This window comes from Myxocyprinus asiaticus, chromosome 5 (genome assembly GCF_019703515.2).
Source record: "Myxocyprinus asiaticus isolate MX2 ecotype Aquarium Trade chromosome 5, UBuf_Myxa_2, whole genome shotgun sequence".
In the NCBI taxonomy this organism is placed as follows: Eukaryota; Metazoa; Chordata; class Actinopteri; order Cypriniformes; family Catostomidae; genus Myxocyprinus; species Myxocyprinus asiaticus.
The window spans coordinates 27,862,642-27,883,820 of NC_059348.1; the positions used below are offsets into that span (position 1 = coordinate 27,862,642).

General features: G+C 44.0%; 1 long non-coding RNA gene across 4 annotated transcripts; it reads left to right on the forward strand.

Annotated features, from left to right (window-relative positions):
• The first annotated feature begins 302 nt into the window (after nucleotides 1-302).
• Nucleotides 303-16,171, forward strand: LOC127441541 (uncharacterized). 4 transcript variants are annotated; one of them, XR_007897321.1, is made up of 4 exons: nucleotides 303-361; nucleotides 493-554; nucleotides 12,148-12,186; nucleotides 12,613-16,171. It is a non-coding gene; the product is annotated as an uncharacterized LOC127441541 (long non-coding RNA). The 4 variants fall into 4 exon arrangements; XR_007897323.1 differs by having other exon boundaries at nucleotides 12,636-16,171; XR_007897322.1 differs by having other exon boundaries at nucleotides 308-361; nucleotides 12,151-12,186.
• Nucleotides 16,172-21,179: the final 5,008 nt, after the last annotated feature.

The window sequence follows — 21,179 nt, forward strand, 5'->3', positions numbered from 1 at the left end:
CTTTCTATCATGTGTTAGTAAAACTGAATAAAGGCTGAATAAAATTATTAATTGATTATTTTACCATTTTATTCAATGCAATGGTAATTTAGTATTCAATTTAACACTCTATATCAGGAGTCATGTTTAAAAGTAAAATAAATTATTTGGGAAAGAGATTCTAAAAGCTTATTTTAATGTTTGCCGCAAGTGGACCCGTTTACTTGTTTTATTCTCAGAACATTATCAACCTGTTTACACGCTCATGGGTCATGATGTGGGTCTCGTCAATGTTTGGCACCCCATTCAGCACACCACTGAATAAAACAGGCTGCATGACACTGATAAATGATTACTGCCAGAGTAACATTCACATACAGGTGTAAGTGACTTCAGCATTTTACAAATAATACAAAGAATAAATATATTCCTCTCTCACTTGGTTTTACTCGTGTGTCCCCTCCGTGCGCTACTGAGCGCTAAGTTGTTGTTTGTTTGTTTGTTTTTTTGCAGAGAAAAAGTGCGTGCACTCGCATGTATGGTTGCCAGACTGCATAAGTTAAGAATGACATAAGGTGAAAAATGTTTAGACAATTTGTGCAAGTATAAATCTTTGATTGGGGTGTTGCATATATTATCTGGCAACCCTGAGCATATTAAAAGCTTGTGGATGCGCTATAGGTCCAAAAGCCAGATAAATGAAAGATCTAATAAAAAACGTTCATGATAAATCGACCCGCGGGCAGTAGTTTGCCCTGGCCTGCAGTTGAGGGTGCTCTAAGTTTCGTTAGAGGGTGCTTAGCACCCTCAAGCACCCCCGTAGAACCGGGACTGTATATAGCATAGAAAGCGCACAACGAGCGCTCTCTTTATAATCACTAAAAAGCTGTCGCTCATCTTCATCGCGATCTCTAGCACCCCCGTAGATCCAGGCCTATTAATAATGAAAAATGAGTAAGCCTAAATGTTTCCAATTTATGCAAGGAATACAAAAGTCCCGACATGGAGTGGATAGATATGGTAGAAAGATATAGAGAAAGAGAGAAAATTACCCCTCAAAAAAGTCAGTAAGAAGCTTTCTCTTCCCGACTGCGAGTGGAGGTTTATTACTCTCCATTTTTTAGCTAGAGTTAGCTTCACCGGAGCGGCGGCAAGCAAGCAGTCATGTCAACGATGTTATGCGGTCTTTAGATGTGGGGTGGGGCGTTTACATTTTAAAGAGACATGATAACTAGCCTATAAACAAACTTAATATAAATTATAGTAAATAATTAATTTATGAAATCTACTGTATCCACTGCATGAATTTAATCAGATTTGTCATTATTATTTTTACTAAAATATAAGTATCTTGGGGACCCCCCTAAGTCTATTTTTTACTTCTTATGGGGGGTCCCTAATGCCTTATGTGCGGGTCCCGGATCCCCCCAGCCCCCCCTCAATTCTCGCACTAGTTGGAACATCATGCTATAGATTTAAATTCTAAAGACTGATCCTGCTACATTTTTTGAGTATCATTTTGAGTCAGTATAATATGAATCTGTGCTTTATAAGCTTTGCAAATAAGCTATTAAGGATCATCTGCTGCAGTTATATACACTGCTGCTAAGTGTCATTCTATTTCCATTCTGTATTGCACATTGAAATGTGCAATTGTGTGTTTTTGTGTGTGTTTGCAGGCTTGAGGGTTCAGAGATGAAGGATGTTTTAAATTCGTTAGACATAGCAATACTTTTTAACTCGAGACAAAAGTGATATGTAACCTCAGCTCAATGGTACGTGAACCATTTCACTGGAGATTAGACAATACACATAGGTTGTCTACATAATGAGAATTCAAGGCCCAGTTATCACAATGTTGTCTCCGAGGTGTAATCAAAGCAAAACACTGCTGTTGTAGTGTCATCTGCTGGATAAGAATTTCTGCTTATTCCAATGATCTCTTGATTGTTTTTCTTTGCTTTCAATGAATGTCTTTCAAAAAAGAAGAAGAAGAAAAAAAAATACATTTCAGGTTAATAGTGCCACAGTATGTATACAGTGGTGATAGGTGCATCAGTGTCAAGAAAAAAGCACACCTCTCTTTTCAATTATCTTTAAGAGGATTAGGAACCTTTGTGCATGAGGTTTGCCCAGGAGGCATTATTTAACATATGAGCAACCTGTGACTTTTAACACAGTTTAATAGGATCCCATTGTTTGTGTTAATCAGCATCAAATTGATTTTAATACCAAAAATTAGGCAAATATTTAGAAGGAAAACAGTGTGGAGGCATTGTCTGAGATTGCATCAGAGAAAAGGTAGGGCCTAAAGAGAGAGAGCAGAATGTTCTGATTTTTATTTGACAACAATACTTGATTAACATCCTTCAGATTCCATCTTCCCGCAGTTCTAATCTATAGGAAGACATCCTTTGGCAAGGATACAATAACTTACTTTTAGCCACGTCTAGCCTTGATACACTGCTTTTGTGTCTGTGTACTCTAATCAAATGCATAGTGAGACAAAGACAAAGACTAATAGGGAGAAGCTTTATGCATGACTTTTGCTAAAGTTGGGTTGTTACTTGTCAGTCTTCTCTAATATCCTGAGCTTAGGCAGAGTTTATGATGTCCTAATTAAGCCCACACCATGACTTTCACAGCACACCTGAAGGAGAATGGGGGATTCAGACAAATTAAAATTCAACTCACTGGAGTGAAAGGCATACAAGTACAGATCTAATGGGTCCAAATTAGCAAGAATGTGTCTTGACAAGTATGTGTCTTTTTCATTAAAGGCATAGTTCATCCAAAAATGATTTTTTTTCATAATGTATTTACCCTTATGCCATCCCAAACTCATATGACTTTCTTTCTTCTGCAGAACACAAATGAAGATATTTTGAAGAGTGTATGGTGTGGTTTTTCTCCATAAAATGCAAGTCAATGGGGTCCAAAACGTTCAAGCTCCAAAAAGGACATAAAAGCTGCATAAAGGTAATCCAACTGATTTGAGTGGTTTAATCCATGTCTTCTGAAGCAATTCAATCAGTTTTGGGTGAGAAACAGACCAAAATGTAATTCCTTATTCACTATAAATGAACACATGCTCTGTGCATGCATCAAGGTGTCAAGGAGACTGCAGATGTCAAGATTTACAGTGATTAAGATGTTACATTTTGGTCTGTTTCTCACCAAAAAAACCCAATCATATCGCTTCAGAATACATGGATTAAACCACTCAAATCATATGGATTATCTTTATGCTGCTTTTATGTGCTTTTTGGAGCTTGAAAGTTTTGGACCCCATTGACTTGCATTGTGTGGGGGAAAAACACCATATATCCTTAAAAATATCTTCATTTGTGTTCAGCAAAAGAAGGAAAGTCATACGAGTTTGAGTAATTGAAGAGAGAATTATCATTTCTGGGTGAACTATTCCTTAAACTTGTATATTTTAAATGTTTTAAATATTTAATATACATTTATAACACTATACTTTGTGTAGTATTACCCTGGCATTATTAAAAAAAAAAATCTCAACACTGCATGGTTGAGGTTTCAACATTGTTGCTGCTGAGGGAAAGAAATTTGGTATCTTTCTCTCTACTGACAGCCTTAATCCATCTCTCTCTATGTTTTTCCTCTTTTAAAAAGTTAAGGAAGCATAATAGTGGATTTTTTTTTCTTATGCTGTTAGGGAATACAAAAATAATATTTGCTATGGTCTCCCATGTACTTTTAAATGTAGAAGTTTACCCCATACCCTATAGAAGTTTACCTATAGCTATAGCCAAGCTAAAATGTAATGTGTTTTAAAGCATTTTTCATTATTATACTGAAAACAAAAAAGCACTTCACTTTTTTAATTCTTTACCTTTTAGAATCATTATAATAAATGAAGTTTCATTAACAAGGTTCATTTAATCCGACCAATCACACTGCCAGAGTAAGTGTATATAAACAGCTGCTTACCTCTTCATGGCATCAAGTGTTTCTGGCATTCGGCCCGCCCATTGCCTACAAACAGACCCATGCGAGAGACTCGATCGTCGGATGCAACTTCACTGCAAAGCATTCGCCCTCATCAGAACAGCTCTTCCATCTAAATCATCTTGTTCCCTATCTGTCACTCACTCGACGTTGTGTCGATGTAGTGACACTAGGGGTCACTCTTGGGAGCCCCAAACACCTCTGCTTTTTGAAAAAAGGCCAATGGAAATTGCAGAGTGGAATTTGCATGCCACTCCCCCGGACATACGGGTATAAAAGGAGCTGGTATGCAACCACTCATTCAGATTTTCTCTTCGGAGCCGATTGGTTCTATTCATTGAGCTGAATTCACCAAGTTCATTCACCTCGTCTGCTGGATTTACAGCGCATTTCAGTGGCTTCTCACCCTCTGCACCCGTGGACTGCAGAGAACACCCCTGGGCGCTTCGGCAGAACAGCAAAAAGAGAGTATATTCTAAAAGAGTATATTTTCAACTCTAAAAGAGTGGCACACACGGAACGTCTTTTTAGAGATGCCTTTCTGTTTGTGTGTTATTCCTGGCCTTTCTGACGGCCACGATCGCTGTCTTACGTGTCTGGGCGCTGCCCACGTGGAGACTTCGTCCGTGGATGGGTCTTGTCCTCATTGCGAGAACATGACCATGGCAACATTGCAGTCGCAGCTTGCCTTCATAAGAAAGCAAGCTACCCCAGCAGCTCTCCGCCTCGGTCCTTCTACCTACGGGTATGAGGCCGCATCTGTTTACACTGGGGGTGATTTGGGGGCTCCAATGGGACCACCTCCGGTCAGGCTCTCGGATGAGAACACCGGCTCGTCTCAGGGCGAGTTCGACCTCTTATTCGGGGCCTGGGAAGATGATGAGTTATCGAGCGCAGCATCGGAGAGCGGGCTTGTCCATTCTGATGCAGAGACCAAGGGGTATTCGGTGATCCCCCAGGTGGATAAGGCGCTCACGGTGCACTTGTGCCTGCAGAGTGCCACCACCTGGCGTGGGCGCCCGAAGCTCCCATCCAGGGCCTGTAGGTTTACGTCGTCTCTAACGGCTAAGGCCTATGGTGCCGCTGGACAAGCCGCCTCCGCCCTGCACGCCATGGTTCTTCTGTAGATACACCATCCCAAGGCGCTAAAAGAGCTGCACGAGGGTAATGATTGATGCAGGAACTGCACTCTGCGACCGACCTCGCTCTTTGGGTGATGAAGGTCACGGCGCGGTCTCTCGGCCATGTAGATCCCCCTCGACGTGGCGCCTAAGGCTCCGCCCCGCCGCGAGGCCCCACTCGCCAGTACATCTGACATGATTATCCCCTTGGTCCCCCTCGCCCGGAGTTTGGACGCGTGGCTCACGCTTTCCAACACGTCGTGATGGCTGACCCGGACCGTCCGACTCGGCTACGTGATTCAGTTCGCCAGGCGCCCGCCCAGGTTCAGCAGCATCTGCTTCACCTCGGTGAAGGGAGAGAACGCCACTACCTTACGTGCGGAGATCAGTACCCTTCTATGGAAGGGTGCGATAGAGCCTGTCCCTCCAGCCGAGATGAAGAAAAAGTTTTACAGCCCCTACTTCATTGTACCAAAGAAAGGCGGTAGGTTGTGGCCAATCTTGGACCTGCGAGTACTGAACCGGGCCTTGCACAGACTCCCGTTCAAGATGCTGACGCAAAAACGCATTTTAGCGAGCGTCCGGCATCAAGATTGGTTCGTGGCAGTAGACCTAAAGGATGCGTACTTCCACATCTCGGTTTTACCTTGACACAGACCCTTCCTGCGGTTTGCTTTCGAGGGCCGGGCGTACCAGTACAAGGTCCTCTCCTTCGGCCTGTCCTTGTCCAGCTAAGGGAAGTGGGCATCTGCATACTCAACTACCTCGATGACTGGCTGATCCTAGCTCACTCTCGAGAGTTACTGTGCGCACACAGGGACCTGGTGCTCAGGTACCTCAGCCTTCTAGGGCTTCGGGTCAACTGGGAAAAGAGCAAGCTCTCTCCGGTTCAGAGCATCTCTTTTCTCGGCTTGGAGTTGGACTCAGTCTCAATGATGGCGCGCCTCACGAACGAGCGCACACAGCCGGTGCTGAACTGTCCGAAGGCGTTCAGACAGAAGACAGTGGTTCCACTGAAAATTTTTCAGAGGCTCCTGGGGCATATGGCATCCTCATCAGTTGCCACACCGCTCGGGTTGATGCATATGAGGCCACTTCAGCACTGGCTTCAGACTCGAGTCCCGAGATGGGCATGGCGCCACGGGACACATCGCGTGGTCATCACGCCGATCTGTCGCCACCTCTTCAGCCCTTGGACCGACCTTGCATTTCTACAGGCAGCGGTTCCCCTAGAGCAGGTCTCCAGGTGCATCGTGGTTACGACGGACGCCTCCAAGATGGGCTGGGGCACCGTATGCAACAGGCACACAGCTGCCGGCTCCTGGACTGGCCCGCGGCTGCATTGGCACATCAATTGCCTCGAGTTGTTGGCAGTACTGGTCGCCCTGTGGAGGTTCCGGCCATTGATCCAGGGAAAGCACGTGTTGGTCTGAACAGACAACATGGTGACGGTAGCGTTCATCAACTGCCAAGGCAGTCTACGCTCCCGTTGCATGTCACAACTCGCCCGCTGTCTCCACCTCTGGAGTCACCGGCGCCTCAAGTCACTACGAGTCACTCACATCCCGGGCGACCTCAACACCGCAGCGGACGTGCTGTCACGACAGGTTATGCTCAGGGGAGAGTGGAGACTCCACCCCCAGGTGGTCCAGCAGATTTGGAGTCGATTTGGTCGAGCACAGGTAGACCTGTTTGCTTCCTGGGAATCCTCCCACTGCCCACTTTGGTACACCCTGACCGAGGCACCCCTCGGTATAGATGCGCTGGCACACAGCTGGCCCCCTGGACTACGCAAATACGCGTTTCCAAGGTCAGGGAGGATGAGAAGCAGATCGTCCTAGTAGCACCCTACTGGCCCACTCAGACATGGTTCTCGGACCTCACACTCCTCGCGACAGACGCCCCTCCCCCCGGCAAATTCCCCTAAGGAAGGACCTTCTTTCTCAGGGACGGGGCACCATCTGGCACCCGTGACCAGACCTCTAGAATCTCCACATCTGGCCCTTGGACAGGACATGGAAGACCTAAGTGGCCTACCACCCACAGTGGTAGACACGATCACTTAGGCTAGGGCTCCCTCTACGAGGCGCCTGTATGCCCTGAAGTGGTGTCTGTTCACTAAGTGGTGTTCTTCCCGATGTGAAGACCCCCAGAGATGCGCAGTCAGATCGGTGCTTTCCTTCCTGCAGGAGAGGCACTTGAAGGTGTATGTAGCCGCCATTTCGGCACATCACGAGGCACTGGATGGTAAGTATTTGAGGAAGCACGACTTGGTCATCAGGTTCTTGAGAGGCGCTTGGAGGTTGAATCCCTCCAGACTGCACCTCATGCCCTTGTGGGACCTCTCTGTTGTCCTACGGGGTGCTCCCTTTGAGCCTCTGGAGTCAGAAGAGCTTAAGGCACTCTCTTTGAAGACTACCCTCCTGACTGCGCTCACTTCCATCAAGAGGGTAGGGGACCTGCAGGCGTTCTCTGTCAGCGAATCGTGCCTGGAGTTCGGTCCGGGTTACTCTCATGTGATCCAGAGACCCCGACTGGGCTATGTGCCCAAGGTTCCCATGACCCCGTTTAGGGATCAGGTGGTGAACCTGCAAGTGCTGCCCCAGGAGGAGGCAGACCCAGCTTTGCCGTTGCTGTGTCCGGTGTGTGCTTAACGCATCTATTTGGATCGCACACAGAGCTTAAGAAGCTCTGAGCAGCTCTTTGTCTGCTTTGGTGGACAGTGTAAAGGAAGTGCTGTCTCCAAACAGAGGATCGCCCACTGAGTCGTTGATGCCATCGTGATGGCATATTCACGGTGTCTTCCCCTTCGGAGTGACACCCCCCCGATGTAGACATTTATGGCCCCAGTCAGTTAACAAATTCCACTCTTTTTGGGGAGAAAATAGAGGAAAAGAGGCCACGGCTGGGCTAGCCTGTCCCTATTTTTTGGGCAGCCGACTTGTTCCCGAAGGACCGTTCGACGCTCATAAGAGTGTTGGGGGAGGTTACGTGATCGGCTGGTGCGCTGGCTATGAGGCACACAGTGGTCTACCCGTCTCGCACCGCCAGTCCACGTAACACAGTTCAGCTAGTAGCTGTCAAGTGAGTGACAGATGGGGAACATCCTGGTTACTTTCGTAACCTCCATTCCCTGATGGAGGGAACGAGATTTTGTGTCCCTCTTGCCACAAGGCTGAAATGGCCAGGACCTTGTCGCGGCTCCTCAGCACAAAACCTGAATGAGTGGTTGCATACCAGCTCCTTTTATACCCGTATGTCTGGGGGAGTGGCATGCAAATTCCATTCGCCAATTTCCATTGGCCTTTTTTCAAAAAGCAGAGGTGTTTGGGGCTCCCAAGAGTGACCCCTAGTGTCACTACAGCAACACAACGTCTCGTTCCCTCCATTAGGGAACGGAGGTTACGAAAGTAACCAGGACGTTTTTCAACAGAAGCTGCCGCAGAAGCTCATTTGTTTTTACTGCAGTGACTGCTACCACTTTAAGTACTTTTACTCTGTCTGTCTTCCTAATCTCTACACGCTGAAGTAGATCATTGCGTGAAGCTGCTTCCGCAACTGGCTGCTTCGGTGCCGTATACATGTGAAACAGCTCCTTACGACTGCTCATATGTTCTCTAATCTAAACTTTCCACCCGGAGCGGTGCGTTGCGTGAAGCTGCTTCTGCAAACTGGCTGCTTCGGTGCCTTATATATGTGAAACAGCTCCCTATGACTTTTCATATGTTCTCTCTTCTAAACTTTCCACCCGGTCCGTTGTGTGAGCCTGCCTTCGTGAACGGGTGCCTCTCATGTGGCTTCATGCCACTTGAGCTCTATTACAGCTTTAATTAAACACAAGGAAAACAAAGATTAACTATTTAATCCAATCATCATCAACGCTCACCAGTGTTTCAATCTGGTTCTCCCGCATAGGTGATTCCTGTCAGCCTCACTACCTCGCCACGCAGCTTGTTTATGGCGTGCTCCATTCAGCGATTCCGTTTGAAGCAATCTTCCAACATGACTATCACGATTGTTCTCCCTTCAAAGCATCCTTCGGAGTGTGATTTATTCCATTCGGAACACAGGGGCAATCGTGCAACAAGCGAACTCCTTCCAAATGACTGTTACTCTAATTACAACATCTTTTCAAATCAACAGCAGCACCCGCTCTGACCATTCTACAGCTTACTACAGCCATAGACAGAAAAAGACAATGACCATACACTAGTAGCAAGACGAGAAAGTAAAAAAAACAAAAAACAAACATTAACAGTAAAAGCAGCCCTCCCTTCCAAAAACAGCCAATTAAGTCAAATCAGGTTTGCAGAAAATCAATGAAAAATGACCAAATAAGGTGGGGTTCTATTGCAGTGTTTTGGATTGAGGTGGATACTTTTTCCATAGAGATGTAATCTATAAGTACATTTTTCCAGTGTGCAATATGTGTGGTGTTCCTTGATTTCCAGTTAATGAGGATAGCTTTCTTTGCAATAGTTAGAGCCACGAGGAGTAATCTACTGTTTGTTTTGTTCAGATTGATGGTTGATATATCTCCTAACAAGCAGAGTGGGATAATGGGATGTGGCAGCTGAGGGATAGCGATTCAGTAATTTCTTTCCAAACAATTGTAATGGGTGTGCAGTGCCAGGTGGAATGAACGTAGCTATCCGGGTTGTTTTGTTCACAATGTGAGCAGATTTCTGATGAAAATCCCATTTTAAACATTTTTTTCTCCAGTGTAGTGAATTCTTTGAAGTATCTTATACTGTATGAGTTGTAGATGGCATTTTTGGATATGATGTAGATGTTTTTGCAAATTTGGTTCCAGAATCCGACATCAGGAGTGATAAGTAGGTCTTGTTCCCATTTTATTGATGGTATAGAGAGTGTTTCGTCAGACTGTGATATTATTCTATATACAGGTGCATCTCAATAAATTAGAATGTCGTGGAAAAGTTCATTTATTTCAGTAATTCAACTCAAATTGTGAAACTCGTGTATTAAATAAATTCAATGCACACAGACTGAAGTAGTTTAAGTCTTTGGTTCTTTTAATTGTGATGATTTTGGCTCACATTTAACAAAAACCCACCAATTCACTATCTCAAAAAATTAGAATACATCATAAGACCAATAAAAAAAAAACATTTTTAGTGAATTGTTGGCCTTCTGGAAAGTATGTTAATTTACTGTATATGTACTCAATACTTGGTAGGGGCTCCTTTTTGCTTTAATTACTGCCTCAATTTGGCGTGGCATGGAGGTGATCAGTTTGTGGCACTGCTGAGGTGGTATGGAAGCCCAGGTTTCTTTGACAGTGGCCTTCAGCTCATCTGCATTTTTTGGTCTCTTGTTTCTCATTATCCTCTTGACAATACCCCATAGATTCTCTATGGGGTTCAGGTCTGGTGAGTTTGCTGGCCAGTCAAGCACACCAACACCATGGTCATTTGACCAACTTTTGGTGCTTTTGGCAGTGTGGGCAGGTGCCAAATCCTGCTGGAAAATGAAATCAGCATCTTTAAAAAGCTGGTCAGCAGAAGGAAGCATGAAGTGCTCCAAAGTTTCTTGGTAAACGGGTGCAGTGACTTTGGTTTTCAAAAAACACAATGGACCAACACCAGCAGATGACATTGCACCCCAAATCATCATAGACTGTGGAAACTTAACACTGGACTTCAAGCAACTTGGGCTATGAGCTTCTCCACCCTTCCTCCAGACTCTAGGACCTTGGTTTCCAAATGAAATACAAAACTTGCTCTCATCTGAAAAGAGGACTTTGGACCACTGGGCAACAGTCCAGTTCTTCTTCTCCTTAGCCCAGGTAAGACGCCTCTGACGTTGTCTGTGGTTCAGGAGTGGCTTAACAAGAGGAATACGACAACTGTAGCCAAATTCCTTGACACGTCTGTGTGTGGTGGCTCTTGATGCCTTGACCCCAGCCTCAGTCCATTCCTTGTGAAGTTCACCCAAATTCTTGAATCGATTTTGCTTGACAATCATAAGGCTGCGGTTCTCTCGGTTGGTTGTGCATCTTTTTCTTCCACACTTTTTCCTTCCACTCAACTTTCTGTTAACATGCTTGGATACAGCACTCTGTGAACAGCCAGCTTCTTTGGCAATGAATGTTTGTGACTTACCCTACTTGTAAAGGGTGTCAATGATTGTCTTCTGGACAACTGTCAGATCAGCAGTGTTCCCCATGATTGTGTAGCCTAGTGAACCAAACTGAGAGACCATTTTGAAGGCTCAGGAAACCTTTGCAGGTGTTTTGAGTTGATTAGCTGATTGGCATGTCACCATATTCTAATTTTTTGAGATAGTGAATTGGTGGGTTTTTGTTAAATGTGAGCCAAAATCATCACAATTAAAAGAACCAAAGACTTAAACTACTTCAGTCTGTGTGCATTGAATTTATTTAATACACGAGTTTCACAATTTGAGTTGAATTACTGAAATAAATGAACTTTTCCACGACATTCTAATTTATTGAGATGCACCTGTATTTTGGAAAGGAGTTTTTTTGAAGATGGAATGTTAATTAAATCTGAAACTGATTGAGGAAGATCTAGGTTGATGGCCATAATATTTAATTTAGTATGAATGGATGACTTAAATTGTAGATATTCCAAAAATTGTTTACTCTGAAAACCTTTGGACCAAGTAGAGAATATGTTTAAGATGTGTGATGCCTTTTTCTGACCATATGTGGAAATTAAGTCATTTCTTGTTACTTAGAAAATCAGGATTATTCCAGATGGGAGTAAGATTAGATGGTGCGATAGTGGTGTTTGTGATTTTATGGAATTTCCACCAGGTTGACAGAGTCGCAGCTATTGTTAAGGTTTTGAAACAAGGATGGTGTTTGATAGTCTGGCTGAGAAATGGTATATCTTGAATGTCTTTGCAAACTGTTTGTTCTAAATCTAACCATGTGTTATCTGATTGATTAGGGTGGAACCATTTATATATGTATTGAAGCTGATTTGCTAGATAATAGTGGTAAAAATGTGGAGCTTCCAACCCTCCTTGTGTTTTTGGTTGCTGTAGAGTGGCCAGTTTATTTCTTTGTGTTTTGTTTTTCCAGTAGAATTTGGAGATACTTGAATATAAAGATTTGAACCAGGTGAGGGGGGGTTGGGTTGGAATCATTGAAAATAGATAATTTATTTGAGGAAGTAATGTCATTTTAACAGTGGCAATTCTGCCCAAAATTATTAGTGGTAAATTTATCCAGCAATGAAGATCATCATTTATTATTTTGAGTAGTGGAGTGAAATTGAGTCTGAACATCTCTGACAGCCTGGGGTAAACACTGATGCCTAAATACGTGATGTGATCTGTACATAATGGGATAGGTGGTTTATGGGCTGCCACATTCCAGCTATTACTATTTAGTGGAAGGATGGAAGATTTGTTCCAGTTAATAGCATAGTCAGAGATATTAGAAAATTATTCAATAAGCTTAATTGTACTTTTAGTGATGAGTGAGGATTTTGTAGAAATAACAGTATATCATCTGCAAAGAGGCTGATCTTATGATGTGTTTTAGGAGTTTGAATATCTTCTATGTAGATGTTCTGATGGATGGCTGCAGCTAAAGGTTCAATGAAAATGGTGAATAGAGAAGGAGAGAGTGGGCATTCTTGCCTAGTCCCCCTGAGCAATGTGAAGCTGTGTGAGGTTTGTCTGTTAGTGATAACCGTGGCTGAAGGAGCAGTGTACAAAATCTTGACCCAATTAATAAATTATTCTCTAAAGCCAAATCTTTGTAATGTTGTAAAGAGACATTTCCAGTTTACTCTGTCAAAGGCCTTTTCTGCATCCAAAGTGGCTACGATGGTACCTGCTTGTTGTAATGATGAATAATACATTAAATTAAACAGTCTGTGTGTGTTACTGGATGCGTGCCTTCCTTTGATAAAGCCGGTTTGATCTGAGTGAATTATAGACGGAATGACTTTCTCTATTCTGTGAGCTAGTGCCTTAGTGATGATTTTTATATCTACGTTGATGAGAGAAATGGGACATTAACTTGATGGCAAGGTTGGATCTTTGTTGGGCTTTAAGAGGAATATTAGCTGGAAATCTTGAATTTGTTTTATTTCAAGTATTAGTTTATTAAAGAGCGGAGAGAGAATAGACCAGAAGTGTTTATAGAACTCAGCAGGGAAGCCATCGGGTCCTGGTGGTTTGTTGTTTGGCATACACTTGAGGGCTTTGGAAAGTTCCTCCTGTGTTATTGGTAAATCCAGTATGTCAGTTTGATTTTTTTTAAGCTGTGGTAAATCAATGCTTTTGAGAAATGAGTTGATATCCTCTTGATTTGGGTCCTTCTCTGATGAATATAGATTGGCGTAAAAATTTCTGAAGATTTTATTTATTTATTCGGGTGAGTTTATAGGCTTCCCTGCTGAGTCTTTAATGATGGAGATTGTTGTTTTTTCTTTATTTTGTTTAATTTGATTTGCCAAGTATTTACCAGATTTATTATTATGGTGAAATTCTTCTTGTCGAAGTCTGTTTATGAGGAATTGAGTTTTCTTATTTATAATTTCATTTAGTTGGAGTTTATATTCTCTAAATTCATTTTGGGTTTCCTCAGATGGGTCACTTGCATTAATAATTTTGAGATGCTTGTTATTTTTCCTTCCTTTTTTTATAGATAGAGAATGAAATTATCTGACCTCTTGATACTGCCTTTCCTGTTTCCCACAGAAGAGATGGTGATGACTTTGAAGAATCATTTATTTCAAGGAAGGATGCCCACTATTTTCTAAAAAGAACTGTCAAACTCAGGGTCTTTAAGGAGAGATGTATTAAAGCGCCATCTAGAGATGGGTTTATGTCGATCGGTTCTATTCCATGTAAAAGATACTGTGGCATGGTCACTTATAATGATGGGGTGGATCTTTGAGTCTGAAATATTCTATATAATTGAATTGCTGGTGAGAAAAAATCAATGCGAAATGAGTGGAGAACCGGTGAGAAAAATGGGTATTCTCTAGCAGTTGGATGCTGCAATCGCCAACTATTGCCAAGACCAAAATCGCTTATGAACTGTTTTATTGTTTCCATGGATTGCCAGTTACATTTATTGTTTGAAATGTTAGATCGGTCTAGTGATGAGTTGATAACTGTGTTGAAGTCACCTCCTATTTTGACTGGGCAATTGGAAGTGTTTGAGATGGAAGAAAAAAATTATGAAAAAAAGATGGGTCATCAGTGTTTGGGCCATAAACATTACAGATTGTTACTGAACTATTATTGATTGATATGTTTATGATAATAAAACGTCCTTCAGGATCTGTGATAGTAGTATTATGGACAAATGAAACTTTTTTTTTTATTAAGATACATACTCCTCTTTGTTTTGAGTTGTAATGGCATTCATAATCATTCTGCAAACGTGCCTCATCTCCCCACAGTATTCAAGCTCACCTCGCCGCACAGCCCTGATAACTATGAAGCAAGCGCTTCTACAAACTTCTACTCATCTCTAGACCATAACATGACATTCTCTCCTCCTGCCCATGACAAACGCTTCACGCAGTTAAAATCAATCCATCGTTTTTTTTTTACAGGGAAGTCCTCTCTACTTTTGCCCAAATCATTTGATTACAAACTCTTAACAAGCTAGACCATAGAACCTAATTGCTGCATGACTTTAAAAGCATTCAACAATCTGTCATAATCTTACATTCCACCCAAGTTTAAAGTAACGGGTTTACTACCACCCCTGGAGTCGCGAGTTCGAATCCAGGGCATGACTCCAGCCAGACCAAATTGGCCCGGTTGCTAGGGAGGGTAGAGTCACATGGTGTAACCTCCTTATGGTCATGACTAGGGGTTCTCGCTCTCAATGGGGCATGTGGTAAGTTGTGCGTGGAACGTGGAGAGTAGCATGAGCCTCCCGTGCTGTGAGTCTCCGCAGTGTCATGCATAACGAGCTACGTGATAAGATGTGCAGATTAGTATAAGACTAATATAAAGTCTCAGAAGCAGAGGCAACTGAGACTTGTCCTCCGCCACCCGGATTGAGGTGAGTAACCGCGCCACCATGAGGAACTACTAAGTAGTGGGAATTGGGCATTCCAGGGAGAAAAGGGGAAAGTAACAGGTTTAAATCGACGTCGGTTGATTCAGCTTTGCACTTTGCTTCATACTCACAATATTTAAGTTTTTCTGTAGAATTTATTACACGTCATCAATATAAACAAGTCATTTTATTCACCACACAACTGCAAATTGTGCCCATATAGTATCTTTTAAATCCTACCCTCAGGCATAAACTCCAAATGATTCCATACGTCCTCGTCAAAATGAGACGAGTCACCCCGTGCCAATAATACAGAGTTCATGAAATTACTCGCATTATGTTGGAAAACAATCTACAAAGCTCCAAACCATACGCTTAAGTTAAATAAACATCAGACTATGGTATTTATCTGGGTAATTAGTTTCAGGTGCCTTCTAATTCCATGACAAACCAACTTTAAATGAAGTTGTACGTATGCACACGCAAGCATATTCCTGACATCGCTTCCCATATGTTCCCGACATTTAATCTAGCAAACAGCTAAGTTTAAGGCGTCCGCAGACCAGGCCCGTTTCCAGATCAAAATCACTGAGGGTGCTTCTGAAAATTGTGGGGGTGCTCTGTATAAAGTGGAGATGTATCATAATTACAAATTTTTTAATAGATTAAATCATGTTTAAATGCTACTTAAACAACATAAAGAAAAGTTTGTTTTTTTAATGTAGAAAACATTTATTGCCTCAGGGTTTTTTTTCCCCATGATCTGTCGCTGAAAATGACAGCAAAATCATTCACGTTTATACATTTTGATGCAGCATTTTGTGCATTCACAAAATGCAAGGATTTTTGTGTGTTTGCTGGTATTCAAGAAAATCTGCTTGCCAGTTTACAGTATTAGTCTTACATATTCAGTTGAGCAGGGGTGTGCAATTATTTTAGTACTGGGGCCACATCAGTCGTTAAGTAGAACATGGAACAGAGAAGATAAAAAGTTCTGCATAGTTTTATCTTTTAAGCCCAGACATGCACTCAATGTGTATACTGATGGGACCATTCTGCGATTGCTTGAAGTTTTGCTGCTATACATTCTATCATGTGTTAATAAAACTGAATAAAGGCTGAATAAAATTATTAATTGATTATTTTACCATTTTATTCAATGCAATGGTAATTTAGTATTCAATTTAACACTCTATATCAGGAGTCTGGTTTAAAAGTAAAATAAAATATTCGGAAAAGAGATTCTAAAAGCTTATTTTAATGTTGGCCGCAAAGTGGACCCGTTTACTTGTTTTATTCTCAGAACATTATCAACCTGTTTACACGCTCATGGGTCATGATGTGGGTCTTGTCAATGTTTGGCACCCCATTCAGCACACCACTGAATAAAACAGGCTGCATGACACTGATAAATGATTACTGCCAGAGTAACATTCACATACAGGTGTGAGGGACTTCAGCATTTTACAAATAACACAAAGAATAAATATATTCCTCTCTCACTTGGTTTTACTCGTGTGTCCCCTCTGTGCACTATTGAGCGCTAAGTTGTTGTTTGTTTGTTTTTTGCGGAGAGAAAGCGCATGCACTTGCATGTATTGTTGCCAGATTGCATAAATTAAGTATGACATAAGCCGAAATATTTCCAATTTGTGCAAGTATAAATCTTTGATTGGGGTGTTGCATATATTATCTGGCAACCCTGAGCATATTAAAAGCTTGTGGATGCACGATAGGTCCAAAAGCCAGATAAATGAAAGATCTAATAAAAATGTTCATGATAAATCAACCCGCGGGCAGTAGTTTGCCCTGGTCTGCAAATGAGGGTGCTCTAAGTTTCGTTTGATGGTGCTTAGCACCCTCAAGCACCCCCGTAGATCTGGAACTGCCGCAGACGCTACATTTACCACGTTACCATGTTTACTATTGGCTAAATACATCCCTAAGCAGCACAAACGTGCTGTCCAGGTGCCGTGCGGCTAAGCCTCCCACTACACTGCAAACAGCGCAAGCACTGTCCAAGCACTGCAACTGTGGCATCATTCGGCCATGTGACAAACTCCCACTACACTGCAAACAGCGCTATGCACTGTCTAAGTGCCGCAACTATGGCGTCATTCGGGCCATGTGACAAACTCCCACTACACTGCAAACAGCGCTATGCACTGTCTAAGTGCCGCAACTGTGGCGTCATTCGGGCCATGCGACAAACTCCCACTTCACGGCAAAAATCACAATGCATCATTCACGTGCCACAATCGTGGCACGTCTTTCAGGCCATGCGGGTAAACTTCCACAGCTCCGTAACCCATATTATTCCACTCGTACCAAACGAATCATTACCCACCTAATGATTGACAACAATCAGGCCGTTTTAGGTCTCCCCTATACAGTTCAACACAAGCCTGCATCTCAGCATCAATCAATTTCATTAGAATATAGCCTACTCTATGCTCTCACGTGGAATGCTGCACTTGACGACTCAACCCATTCGTATCACAGAGCGAGTTATCGTTTATATGCAGCGCAAACTTTTCACATGAAAACCCAGGCTCTTCCTGTTAAATGCTGCGTGGTCCCGTGCTCTAGGTTTCAGCCTGTTCGTTTTGCTTAGGGAGCTCCTCTTAAAATACAGCATATATCACTTCCACAAGAATCAAGTGTTCTACCATCGAATGCCGTGCGGGCCCACGCCTGCTGACTCAGCTGCTCACAGCTCCAAGTGAGCTCAGTGAATACAGCTAAAACATTCCCATGAATCGTAAGCTCCCACTGAACGAGGCTTCAGCCCATTCATATCGCAAAGACACACGCAAGCATGTATCCCCACATTGCTTCACATATATTCCAGACATTTAACCTAGCAAACAATTAAGTTTAAAGCATCTGCAGATGCCACGTCTACTATGTCTCTCTCAACAAGCATTCGTTCAAGCACGTTCGCACGTGTCTTGCAATACCTAATTGTGGGGAAATTCGAAAACACATCTCCTTACATGCAGTCAGCTCACCATCCACCCTCAGAATATTTCACCACTCATACTCCTCTGTTTTCCACGCAACCTATTCTTCCTGCCAACATCCATCCCTCCTCCCCCTCCTATCCATGGGCCACTGGAGCGGATTCCCACATGAGGCTGCCTCCGCTGGAGAACCCCACTCCAGACCCATTCCCTTCTTCTCTTTATCCCCCTCCTTTCTACTATCTTAATCTCCCTATACTCCGGAACTGTTCCCTGTGCAAGGCTGCCTCTGCAAGCGAACCTGGTCCCAAATCCCTTCTCAGCTAATGCCATGCAGGCACACTCACGAATTCAGCTGCTCGCAGCACTGAGCGAGCTCAGTAAATGCAGCTGTAGCGCGGAGGAGGGCGGGTCCGGGCGGAATGACGGATGCCTGGACCCCAATCAGCCTGATGAGGCGAGCGATGGATAAAGGCGACCAAAGACGGTAGCTCGAGAGAGAGAGAGAGAATTATGGGCAGCTGCCTTGTATGTGTTTGTGTGTCTTTTTATTTAATTAAATATTATTTATATTATCAAGCTGGTTCTCGCCTCCTCCTTTCCATTGATGTGTTACAGCAAACTGTTCTCACATGAATCGTATGCTCTCCCATTGAATGCTGTGCAGTCGAGTTTCCAGCCCGTTCAAATTGCAAAGAAGGGAGGGCTCTCGTTTTAAAGCAACTCTAATCACTTCATTCAAATGCAGCACAAGCTCTCCCGTTCGAATGCAGCGAGAGTCACCATGTCCAGGCTGTGGGTTCTCCCGTTCAAACGCAGCATGGCTCTCCCATTTAAACACAGTACGGCCCTCCTGTTCAAACGCAGTACAGCTCTCCCGTTCAGATGCAGTACAGCTCTCTCGTTGAAATGCAGTACGGCTCTCCCGTTCAAACACAGCACGGGGTCTCTCGTTGAATCGCAGTAAGGGCTCTCCCGTTCGAATGCAGCGAGAGTCACCACATCCAAGCCATGAACTCTCTCACTCGAATTACAGTAGGGGCTCTCGTGTTCGAATGCAACAAGAGTCACCACGTCCAGGCCATGGGCTGATGTCTCCTCTGTTCGAAGATGTCTCTTCTGTTCATATGCGGGAAGACCCCCATTTGAATGCAGGCTGGGCTTAGCCATTCGAATCGCCATGCAAACCTTACCTCAGTAGGATGCAGGATACGCAACAGAGTAAATAATTTATGAGAATCAGACCAACATAAAGAGGAAATTCAATTTACATTTCCAACCTGCCAAATTCCGCCCAACTCTCCCAAGTTAAATTCCCTCTCAACAAAGCAAAACAGGCCAAACCAAAAGAGGGCATTCAATTTTCATTTTCAGTCTGCCCACTCCCATCCAGCCCTTTCAATCACTAGCACACTATCTCCATTACAGAGGGTCCCAATCCAGAAACCCTCTCGATCCACTTTTTGTGGACGACAAAAACCAAGCAGATTCTGATTCCAAAAACACCTCAAATCCGTTCTGATTAAATTCGGCATCTCAGAAAAAACATACTCAAGCCATTCCTTCCGTATCGGCGCTGCAACCACAGCAGCTCAAAGGCCTGCCTGAGCATCAAATACACCTACTGGGCCGTTGGTCATCTGACGCTTACCTCAGCTACATCCGTACCAACCGTCTCCATATCAGAAAAGCACAACAAACCCTCATCAGCTAACCATGATGCGTTCACGATCAGGGTCATGGGGAAGCTTGCTTCATCCTTGTCAATCCACCAGGCCGGCCCCACCATTTAGACGCTGCTGGGGCCCCTCTGGCCAGTCCGGGAGCCCCCCATCTCAAATTGCTGGATGGGCCCACCTCAAACACTCAAGGGCTCTCGCGTTCGAATCACAGCAGGGGTTCTCCCGTTCGAAAGCGTGCAAGCTAACTCACATTTATTTGAATTGTGGGCTCCCCATTCAAAGTGCAGCGAGGACTCCACCGTTAGAACGCTGTGAGGGCCCCTCCATTGCGTCTGGAGGGGGGCCAAGGTCGGTTTCGAGTGGCTAGGATTCATGCCTCCCATATTAGGGCATTGGAGACCTCTCCCGTTCGATCAGCAGTGGGATCTCCCGCCCGAACGCAGTGTGAACTTTTCACATTTATTTGTTTTGTGGGCTCTCCCGTTCGTGGCCCGGGATGACTCCCCCGTCGAATGCAGTAAGGGCCCCACCCATTCGTACTCAGGTTGGGCTTGCTTGCTCGAGAGGCCGCAGAGTCTCTCGCACAATTCGCCGCACGGGCCCATCTGTCAAACCAAACAAGCCTTTAGGTAGACTTAAGGTCGGTCCGGGCTGCTAGGATTCACGCCTCCGTCCGGGGCTACCCTACCCTACCACGGGGGTGGCCCCGCATTCGAGCATAACGATCCCTCCAGTGCACAACAGCTCTCGCAGAGCTCATTTCCATGCAGCCGTAACTGCCACTGTCCCTTCATTGTTTCAGTTTACATTCACTCTCCAATCTCTACCTATCCTACACCTCCCAGGTTCCTATCCCCTGACGCAGACTCTAACGCAAGGCTGCCTCAGCTAGCAGTCCCACTCGATTCTATCTTCTTTGGCACATCTGCCCATCTCACACAAGGATAAGCAAGCGTTTCTGTTTCGACTTTTGGGGGAAAAGAGGTTCCATATAAATTTGACATCTCCTCCTAAACTACAAGGCTCCGTAGCTAAAGACTCACTGTCCCATTTACTGGCTTCCTTTGGGGGTATTCGGCTCGGGTCAAGTCTTAGGCCTCAAGCACTTTGCCCCGGACAGGGAGCCACACGTTTACACTATCCTCAACACAGGATTACATTATATTGTGAACTACTGAAATGAAGATTCATTAACAAGGTTCGGGAGGAGCAAATTAATTTATTCCGACCAATCACACTGCCAGAGTAAGCCTATATAAACAGCTGCTTACCTCTACGTGGCATTGAGTGTTTCCGGCATCCCTCCAGCTCCCCATCTCCTATCTATTCCATCGATACTAATCCAAGTCAGGGTGGGGGGAGGTGTTTGAGCTCAGGTCAACTCTCGAGCCTCGAGCCCTTCGCCTCGGACAGCGAGCCACAAATGTTTACACTA